The sequence below is a fragment of the Panthera leo genome, chromosome C2 (genome assembly GCF_018350215.1).
Source record: "Panthera leo isolate Ple1 chromosome C2, P.leo_Ple1_pat1.1, whole genome shotgun sequence".
NCBI lineage: Eukaryota > Metazoa > Chordata > Mammalia > Carnivora > Felidae > Panthera > Panthera leo.
In genome coordinates this window covers 98788984-98800026 of record NC_056687.1, presented here as the reverse complement: position 1 = coordinate 98800026, position 11043 = coordinate 98788984, and the positions used below count along the sequence as shown (strand labels likewise).

The 11043-nt window shown below is 34.0% G+C and overlaps 1 pseudogene; it reads left to right on the top strand.

Moving 5' to 3' along the window:
* Positions 1-7370: 7370 nt before the first annotated feature.
* Positions 7371-10181, top strand: LOC122229316 (annotated as a pseudogene).
* The last annotated feature ends 862 nt before the right edge of the window (positions 10182-11043 follow it).

Here is an 11043-nt window from a genome sequence, read left to right as displayed (position 1 = left end):
AAATAGGTTTCATAAAAAGTGGGAAAGATAACCATATACAAAGCCCCTAATATTTGGTAAGAATTTATTATATGATTCACATGGATTTACTGTTTTTATATTTCAATATTTTTTTTTTACATTTTACATAGCTTTCCTTATATACTATTTCATTTGATCCTAATGACAACTAAGTAGTTAGGATATCACTTTGTTTTGCTTTATTTTGTTTTAGGTGAAGAAATTAAAGTTTCAGAGACTCCAGGGAGTTGATTAAGATTATTATTCTAGAGTTCAATGTTTGAAGATTATATAAGAACAATAAGGCTATAGACATTACTAATATAGACTCCCAATTAATTCAAGTTTAAGGAGAAGAGTAAACAAAAGATATATTAGTATTCAGCTTCTCATGAATTTCCCAGTACATATTCCTATTAGCTTAATGATTCTTTAAAAATTGGGCATTTAAAGCAGGAAACACAAAAGATATGCAGGAAAGAAGACTATAAAGGAGTTATATATGGAGATGGGCATGGATGATGAATCATGTTCACCATGGATAAAGGTGCTTGCTGAGTCTTTGAAATATTCTGTGCAATTAGTTTATTAGAGGCATTTGCACATCATTCTTTGCCTTGCTCTTGTGTCTGTATTCCTGCTTGTGCCCTCCCAGTTATGATTTAACATTAAACATATTCTGATATATATTTAGTCTTAGAAAAAAAAGTGAATTTAAGTTTAGAATCATTCTTTCAGTATACCCCACTTTTCTTCAGATGTATTCTAGCCTTTTAATTTAGGATGATGTAGTTGAAAGAGGACTGGAATTATATTTAGATTTTCCCTTTCCAGATGCCACTTGTACCTCTTGTTGCATAAGCTTGCGCAAGACGCTTGAATTATTTTTATTTGTAATTTTGAGCTTGATTATTTTTATCCATAATTTGAGAATACAATAGCTATCCGGACTACTTCACTGGTTTATACTAAAATTCAGATGAGATAACAGATGTATCATTAATAGAATATAAATCAGGAGCAACATGGTATAATGGTTAAAGAGTGCAGACTGAAGAACCAACTCTGATTTTGCCACCTTCCAGCTATGTACCGTTAGCAGGTAACTTAGTCTCTTTGTGCCTTAGTTTAGTTATCTGCAAAATAAGTACGACAATACTAGTTTGATCTTATGTGTAAGAGGAAATACTCTACCTAACGCTCTTTGAACTGTGCCTAGCATACAGTGAGAATTATCCAAATGTTTCATGACGATCATAATGATGTGCCAGACACTGATAGTGCTGAAGATCTCACAATCATTTATTTCAGTAAGTAACTTGGAGAGATATAAAAGCTCAAAATTGCAATGCTGAAATTCTGTTAATGAAACCCATGGTATTTCTGAAATTTAATTTATGAAAGTCTACAAATCAACTTAAGCTTCCTTTAGTGACTTGCAGGCTAAATCAAAATGGAAGCAGATAGAGCCACTTTTAGTCGCTTTCTTGTGACAGAATCCCCCCATATCCACACTCTAAATCCCTAGAAGGCAATGAGATGTACTGAGGAGGTCCAGGATCTGCCTCAAGCAATATTATATTGAGATATCATCTGTAAACAAACTCACTGAATAACCTGTTTCTTGGGTCTATACAGGCTGAAATGTAATGCTTTAGTGATTCTTTTATGTGTAATTCTACAACTGAAAGTGCAAACTTTGGGACTTTAAGGATATGACCAAATGTAGTAACAGTAGGTGTGAATTAATAATTCAGCATTTGAAGTGCTGACCATTAGCATATATATTTTCAAAAGATCATCCTACAAAAAATTTAAAAAGTTGTTCACTTAGCCTAATTGTTTCCTACTATTGAGAACTCTAATTTATTCATTATGAGTGGGTTGACTGGTATGCTAGGAGAGTCCCGCATTTTTCCTCTTGTTCTGACACATTTATTTTCACTGTCCATTTCATTCTCAAAATTGTTTCAGTTCACATGTAAAATATGCAGCCACCTAATTTACAATTTTAATGTAACTTTTAAAGAAATCCAAATCAAATCAAAGCAACTACCTATGTCTTGATATGGTGCATTTTTAGACCTAAAAATTGAATTCAACAAAACTGGATCTAATAGAGTGCAGTTTAATCACAAAATAAAAATGAGCAGAATTTTGAGGATATGGAAGCTATATGATGCACTTGAAACAGTGCCTAGATATAGTAAGCATTATTTAAATGTTTAATGAGGAAGGGGAGGAGAGGGAATAGAAAGAAACTAGGATACAATGGTTAAGAATTCACAATTTCAATAGGTAAAATGTAGGTGTAAACTGAAGATACGTGAATAAGGAGAATATTAATAGTTCTAATTACATATTTCACATAGCAATCATGATTCATCAAGACCCTATGTCTCATAGTAGTACATTTTTCTTGAAGTCAGACACTTTCATTTGAATCCTGGATCATACTTGAGACCTTAAGTTTTTATTTCTTATTTCCCTATCTTGGTAAAACTAACTAACCTTTTGAGACCTCAATTTAATTATCTTTAAACATAGACAATAACAAAACTCTTAGGAGTGTTATGAAGATGAAATGGCATAAAAGAGACAGATATACAAGTATTCAGAATTATTAGGTATTGTGATTACCAATTCTATGAAGATATCATTACTTTGAAATTTTCTAGTTTCATTGCAAACATTATTTATAATATAGGATAGCAAAAGGAAGTGCCATCTAAAATTGCGTTCAATCAAAATTAGCATATATTTCTTTTTTTTTAATTTTTTTAACGTTTATTTTTGAGACAGAGAGAGACAGAGCATGAACATGGGAGGGGCAGAGAGAGAGGGAGACACAGAATCCGAAACAGGCTCCAGGCTCTGAGCGGTCAGCACAGAGCCCTACGCAGGGCTCGAACCCACGGACCGTGTGATCATGACCTGAGCCAAAGTCGGACGCTTAACTCACCAAGCCACCCAGGCGCCCCTTTTTTTAATTTTTTTTAATGTTTATTTACTTTTGAGACAGAGAGAGACAGAGCTTGAGGGAGGGATGGACACAGAGAGAGAGAGGAGACACAATCCTAACAGGCTCCAGGCCCCCCGAGCTGTCAGCACAGAGCCCAACGATGGGCTGGAACTCGTGAACCGTGAGATGATGACCTGAGCCGAAGTCGGCTGCTTAACTGACTGAGCCACCCAGGTACCCCAGCATATATTTCTTTTTTTAATAATTATTCTTGAAGAAGTTAGTAACAGGTTTCATAATTGCAAAATTAAAATTTTGGGATTATCTGTACCCACAAATTCCAAGAGGCAAGTAAATTCTCAAGGACCATTTTTTTTTTAATTTTTCTAGATTTATTTTTGAGAGAGAGAGACAGAGAGAGCGAGCATGACTGGGGGAGGGGCAGAGAGAGAGAGGGAGACAGAATCCAAAGCAGGATCCAGGCCCTAAGCTGTCAGCACAGAGCCCAATGTGGGGCTCGGACCCACCAGCCAGGAGATCCTGACTTGAGCTGAAGTCGGATGCTTAACTGAGAGAGTCACCCAGGCGCCCCTCAAGGACCGTTACTGAATGTTTATAATATATTTAAAAAAAGAAAGGAATAGAAGTAAAACAACATTTAGCAAACAGTATTCCAAAAAAAGAGAAATCATGTGTGGATTATGATATTATAAAAAAGCAAAATGAAAAAAGTTAACTGCATTTCTGCTTGGATATGTGAGACTCCCGAGTTATTAAAAATTATACAAACTAGGGGCACCTGGGTGGCTCAGTCAGTTGAGTGTCCAAATTCAGCTCAGGTCATGATCTCACAAGTTCACGAGTTACGGCCCCCCATTGGGCTCTTGGCTGTCAGTGCAAGCCCGCTTCAGATCTTCTGTCTCTCTCTCTCTCTGCTCCTCCCCCTCGCCCGCTTGCTCTCTCCCCGCTCTCTCTCTCTCTCTCTCAAAAATAAACATTAAAAAAACTTTACAGAGTACTCCATTTTTGTCAAAAACCATCACAACACTCTCAAAGCTATGTAGTATTCCAGTGACATATATTCTCACAGTTCACAAATTTATTTCTGTAAACATTTCCTTGCACCCTCTCAAGAACCCTGTGATGTAGGCAACATTAAGTCTCTCAATCTCTGGAGCAACATTCTATCTATAGTCCTACATCTTCTCTAGATAGATAATCTGATAATAGTATCACTCCAACATCAGAAAAATAAACACATGGGGCTACTTTGTGTTGAACCTAAAGAATGGCTTAATTGTAATACTGTGGGTCAAAGACTGACTTATTCCTTTGTCTGTAGAAGGCAGTGTTGGCTCTGCCAGATATTTATAGACTAGAACTTAGTTTCAGCATCTGCAAAATGTGAATACAAATAATTACTTCAAGACTGTTATAAAAATTCAATCACATGCTTAAAAGTTTGCACATCATAATCTGCAGATAATGAATGCTTCTCCTGCTACTGTGTTGTTTGTCTTCCAAAAAACACTAAGATTTCAGTTGTACATTAAGAATGGCTTCATGATCAGGAAGTTGAAATTTATATTCTACCAAAGGCTATCAGAAGAGGTTATTGCGTTTTTATGGCAGATAAAATTCAAATGATAACTACCTTCAGTATTACTAACACTAGCAGTAGTTGGTAATATAGTATTGTCAGCAAAGATGATAACAATTATAATAATAGTCATGACTAAGTTTTATATAGTGGTTTTTCGTGTCTGATACTAATCATTTTTATTTTCATAATAACCTTATTTTAAAGATGAAGAAGCTAATGAATACGACTTTCTCCAAATCACATTTCTGATTACTAGTGGAACCAGGATTTGAATCCAGAAATTTTCACCTCTAGGGCTCATGCTTTTTATAATTATTTTATAGATTATTTATAATTTATAGAAGCTCTGTAATACAGTTATTATGGTATTGTGGGAAAAAATGCTTATTGTATTCTTGCTTGACTAAACAGATGAAATCACTTGACTGTTTAAACATTTTTTCAGACAGGCACAATGTGGAGTAAACACATATGTTAAATAACATATATCATCATCCCTTTTTCATTGTTGTTAATTTGTTTCCCATGTCCACTGTAGTAAAATGTAAGGATTTCTTGACAAAATGTTAAAATTTACAAATAATTTGTAACGGATCATAATGTGCTTCCTGAGTGTCTTAATTGTGTAATGAACATTTGCTGCTTTTGATATTCTACTTTACCATTTGATAAACAAGTCACTAGATATAAATCATTTAATAACTGTGAGGAATCTGCTTTTCCAGATTCTATAACATAAATTTCCTATGTATTTTAGGACAAGGAGAGTTAATTTTTCTTTTTCTTTCCTTTTTTGTTTAAAATTTTTTTTATTTAAATTCCAGTTAGTTAGTATACAATGTAATATTAGTTTCAGGTGTATAATATAGTGATTCGACACTTCCATACAATACCCAGTGCTCATCGCGACAGGTGCGTTCCCTAATCCCATCACCTGTTTCACCCATACCACCCACCTCCCCTGTGGTAACCATTAGTGTGCTCTCTGTGGTTAAGAGTTTCTCGATTTGTCTCTTATACACTGGAATATTACTCAGCCATCAAAAGGAACGAAATATTGCCAATTGCAACAATGTGGAAGGAACTGGAGGGTATTATGCTAAGTGAAATGAGTTAATTTTTCTTAAAGATATTAATAAGTTAGGCAACTATAAAGAAATATTCAACTATCTTAAGGCTTATCTCTCCCTAGTCATTCTTTTTTTTTTTTTTTTAATGTTTATTTATTTATTTTTGAGAGAGAAAGAGCACAAGCGGGGAAGGAGCAGAGACAAAAGGAGACACAGAAGCCAAAGCAGGCTCCAGCTCCAAGCTCTGAGCTGTCAGCACAAAGCCCAACTGAACTTGAACTCATGAACTGTGAGATTATGACCTGAGGTCAGATGCTTAACTGACTGAGCCACCTGGGCACCCCTATCCCTAGTCATTCTTGCAATGATGGTTCTAGCTTGCAGCAGAAGGTAATAAGATCTTTTGAATTATTAAAACATACATTCATTTACTCTTACCATTGATGAAAACTTCAAAGGTATGTCTTACTACAACAATAATTGTGAGGAAAAATAAGTATTTTTTGATATGCGCTTTGTATTTTTATATGGTAATAAATGTAGCATTAACATCAACAATATAGCATTATAAATATTGGAATTGTTGTTTATTTGGATCTTGGCAATATTCCATATTTTTATGAGAAATACACGTGTTTTGAGAAAAATAACATGAAGCAAAACAACATTAAAAAGCATTCTAACTATGTGGCTATTATCCCAAAACACATGAGATAAAATAATCAATTTTAGGGGCGCCTGGGTGGCGCAGTCGGTTAAGCGTCCGACTTCAGCCAGGTCACGATCTCGCGGTCCGTGAGTTCGAGCCCCGCGTCAGGCTCTGGGCTGATGGCTCGGAGCCTGGAGCCTGTTTCCGATTCTGTGTCTCCCTCTCTCTCTGCCCCTCCCCCGTTCATGCTCTGTCTCTCTCTGTCCCAAAAATAAATTAAAAACGTTGAAAAAAAAATTTTTTTTTAATAAAAAAAAAAATAATCAATTTTAGTGATTTTTTTCCCTAATTGTTCAGTATTTTCTAAAATATTTATATTAATTTTATATGTTGAATATCAACATTTATGTCTCTCTAGAAATATATTTTAAGTTATAAAATTAGAATTTATGAATTTTAAGTTAATTTTCATTTTACTTAATTTTGTAATACCTTTCCATAAAGGTAATTATTCCTAAAAATGAAATTGATATTTCTATTTTTCCCCAAATATGAGTGCCATAATTGCCCTCTAGATATTTTAACTAATTTTCACACCCAACTGCAGTTTTTAAGGTGTCTCTTTCTTTACCCTTGCTAACAGTGTGCTTTATCATCAATATAATAACTTCAGTTTTGAAAAAAAAATACGATGCATACACCCCACTTCATAATCCTTTCTGAATCATCATACAAAGTATAAATTATAGCATAATGGTGATTACATTTTAGGGAAAAACATTTTAATGCATATTTATAAAGTATACTGCCTCCATTAATAACAAATATTGTAATTAATTTTAATACTGAGGGTATTATAAACAAAACATGTAAGTATATGTGTACATATGCATTTGCACATATGTATAGAATATACAAACTATAATGTTTATTGCTGCTTGCATTTGAGGTGAACTCTTCTTGAATTTCATTAAAGTTATATACAGATTTTTGTATGGATTTCTTTTTACTGAGATTTAACATTGGTAAACTATTGGAAAACTCAAATAACTTGTTAAAGCGGAAATCTTGCTTTTTGTTGTGAAAATGGCCTTTATCAAATACCATTATTTTATCAACAAGACAATTCTGTTACATCAAATAGGAGTTCCTCCTCTTCATGTGGTATTGCTGAAGATCAGAAAGATAGGGGTCTCATCTTAGTTCACACCTAACATGCACTGGAACTTTCACTGGATTATAAAACCCAAAATTTCATTTGCCCTGTTCCACCACAGTGACAGTAAGCCATTGTTTTCTTCACCATTGTATTCTAGGTAACTAGAAAAGTAAACTCTGAAGCTTTTATATATGTAGATATACAGATATATAATACATGTATATCTATAGTATATGATCTATAGAGAGTATATACTATATACCTAAGTAGATCTGTACCCCATCACTTTTTTCATTTATTAACTAGAACATTTCTATAAAACTTCATCTAATTTGCTATATATCTTAGATCTTTATACATACACACATACACATTTCTTTTCACTTTTGCCTTTTTAAATATTGTTCTTGCCTTTTTTTTCACTTTTATTGTCTAAATCCCCTTTATGCTTTTGACTGTATCTATTCTTTGTTGGAGACCTTGCAATTTAGTCTTCATCTCAGAGACTATTGTCTTTTATTTAATTTCTTCAGTCAGGTCTTATTTTATATGCTTTCATGTGTCCATTTGTAGCCAGACTCTTTGTATTTCTGAGTTTTAGTGCTATTTTGATTCTGAAAATGCTTGTTGAATTACATTTAATTCATATCAGAATGGTGTTACAGTTTTTGTTTTTTAATTTAGAGAACTTTTTGGTTAAGAAATAGAATGCTCATGTTTTCTTTTATTCTTACGGTAATTTTAATGGGTTCAGGTTCACATTTTGCTGTTTTGATTAGTGTGTTGAATTTTCTGGGACTAACAGTACAAAGAGCCTATAAAGGTGAGGTTTGGTGACTTCCTTCACTTCTTAGCTCAATACCAAGCTATCCCGTTGCTACAGTGATGTCTCTAACAAATGGAAATTAACGGAATCTCTTCTGGTCCAACATTTTATATTTTTTGCTATTTTCTAATTCCAACGAGGCTTTAATTTTCAGGCACTTCTTTATATCTCTTCACCATCAGGCCTCCAAGGAGTCCCTTTATAAAGATTTTCCATTGTCTGCAGACTTGATGCCTGCATGACACCACCATCCTCGGTAGCACACATTTTGAAGTGCAATTAACGTTCTCTGTTAATGTTTTCTGCGCTTTCTTACCCTGGTTCTACTTTTTCTTTCATTCTTTTTTTTTTTTTTTAATTTAATGTTAATTTATTTTTGAGAGAGACAGAGCATTATCAGGGGAGGCGCAGAGAGAGAGAGAGACAGAGAATCCCAAGTGGACACCAGGCTCTGTGCTGTCAGTACAGACAGAGCCCGATGGGGGACTTGAACCCCCTAACCATGAGATCATGACCCGAAATGAAGTCGGACACTTAACCAACTAGCTTGGTTTGGCTTAAGCCACCCAGGCCCCCTGTCCTGGTTCTACTTTTCTACTATAGAAAATGAATATTATTAGGTGTTATCTGTAGTCATTCCCAATAGGATTCAACAGCAGTCCCTTATGTTCATCACAACTACCTGTGACTCTCCATTCAGGTACTGGCTCCATTCAAGTACAGGCATTAAACACAATCTGTGGTCTTAGGTAGTTATTCACCATTAGGTAAATTAAAATGTATGGCATTCTCTTTGTCCTAGTTATGCTGTTGGTATTAACTATGGATGATTTTATTATCTAACTTTACTGATCTGTAATTTTTTCCCTTGAAGGATGTGCAGAAATTCAAAATTTAAAAGTTCTCATTATCCTTGACGTACTTTGAAATTCTACATTAATATTTTGAATGGAACAAAGATACCATAGTTTAGAAAGAATTCTAAATCACAAACTCCTCCAGAGAAGGAAGACAATTATAATTTACAAAGCAAAGCTTTATTGCTAGAATAACTTTCACTCATTCAAAGGTCTTTGAATAGGAAGGGTATGAAAATAAGAATGTTCTAAGTGATATAGGCAATACTGCACTGAAGTGTAAGCATGGTGAAACTAAAGAAGACAAAGAACTGGGAATGTTTCATTTTCTCAAAAGGCAGAACTCATATGAATTAAAATGTCTCATTGCTTTAAAAAAACAATTTAAAATGTACTACTGAAAAGAGATACTATTCAAGGATTAAAGAAATCAGATAAAAATATTTAGAGTTAGGTTATAAGAGTCTTTATATAATTCCCCTAGCTAATAAAATTCAGAAAGCTTTTCAGCAACTGGAAAAATTGACCCCAAAGTATTCCATATTTGCCAAAGTACTCTGTTAGACTAGAACCACTTAGCAGATATGAAGATACATGAGCTACATGTCACAGAAGAGCCAAGCAATGTGCACGTGCTGGAGGGTTGGTGGATAGTGAGGTGGCTACGCTTTCAACACACTGGGAGAAAAAGAAGATAAGCCCTAATCGAATTACAGGAGTAACTTCAGCAGCTTCCAGCGTTCATAACAGACTTAGAATCCATGACAGCAAATCAGACTTTTATTTAGAGGCTAGTTTTGAGAAGATAGAGAACTGCCTGCCGAATCTGGAGGATTTATGTGGGCAGTGTGAATTACAACGATACATAAGTATAAGAAAAATAAAAGGAAGGAACTTTAAAGCTTCTGAGCTGAACTAGATGCAGAGCATACCAAGAAGGTCCTGGAATGCAGCAAACCTAGCAAAAGTTGTTTAAGCAGCTTTTTGAGGAAGACTTCCAACAGATCATGGAATAGTGTCTTTCCACAGGTCACCTTCAGAAAGCTGAGAGGTGAGGCTAGTTGGGGAGAGAGTCCACTGGCATCCGAAGCTCTTCCAGGGTGTGCAGAGATGGTGTTTTGTGCTTCCCAGATTGGGGCATGGGATAAAGTCCTCGGAAGTCCCTCTCTATTATTAGTGGATGCATCATGCCATATTTGTCTTGTCATTGCTTTTCCTCTTCCTACAGTTCTAGGCTTTAGTTGAAAATAATTAGAATACATGGAAAATGTTGAAGCAAAAAAATAAAAAAGACAAAAGAGGCATTACCCATAATTCTACAGCACAGTATAACCACACCTACTACTATTTTGGTGTGGTTCTTTCCAGTCTGTGTGTGTGAGAGAGCATTTATCAGTGTAATTGGAATCAAACTATACATAGATCTGGCCTTGTGTCTAACTTTTCTTAATATTGTTTGGCAATCTTGCCTTCTAAATAATACTATCATATCATTTTAATTTTTCTATAAACTTTTTATTATTTCATTTTGTATTTTTTTCTATAATTTTGGATGGATTTCATCTGCTAATAAGTATGTTAGAATAACTGCATGTGTTCAGCATTTATATTTAGATTATTCTTTATTTGGTATTTATGTTCCTAATTTTTGAAATATTTAAATATTTAGCTTTATTTAAATTAGTTTATAATTAATTTATTTTATGAATTGTGAATATTTGCAGTGTAACAGTTATTAATTTTGTATTCCAAAAAATATATAAAAACTTGTTATTATTTTCTTCCAACATTCAAGTCAGTAAAGTGAAGATATAAGTTTTAACTTTAAATATTACATAACAAAGAAAATTGAATTAATCCAATACAATTTAGAAAAGAAAAATTAGAATGCGTGGTAAGTTTCAAACATAAAATAGT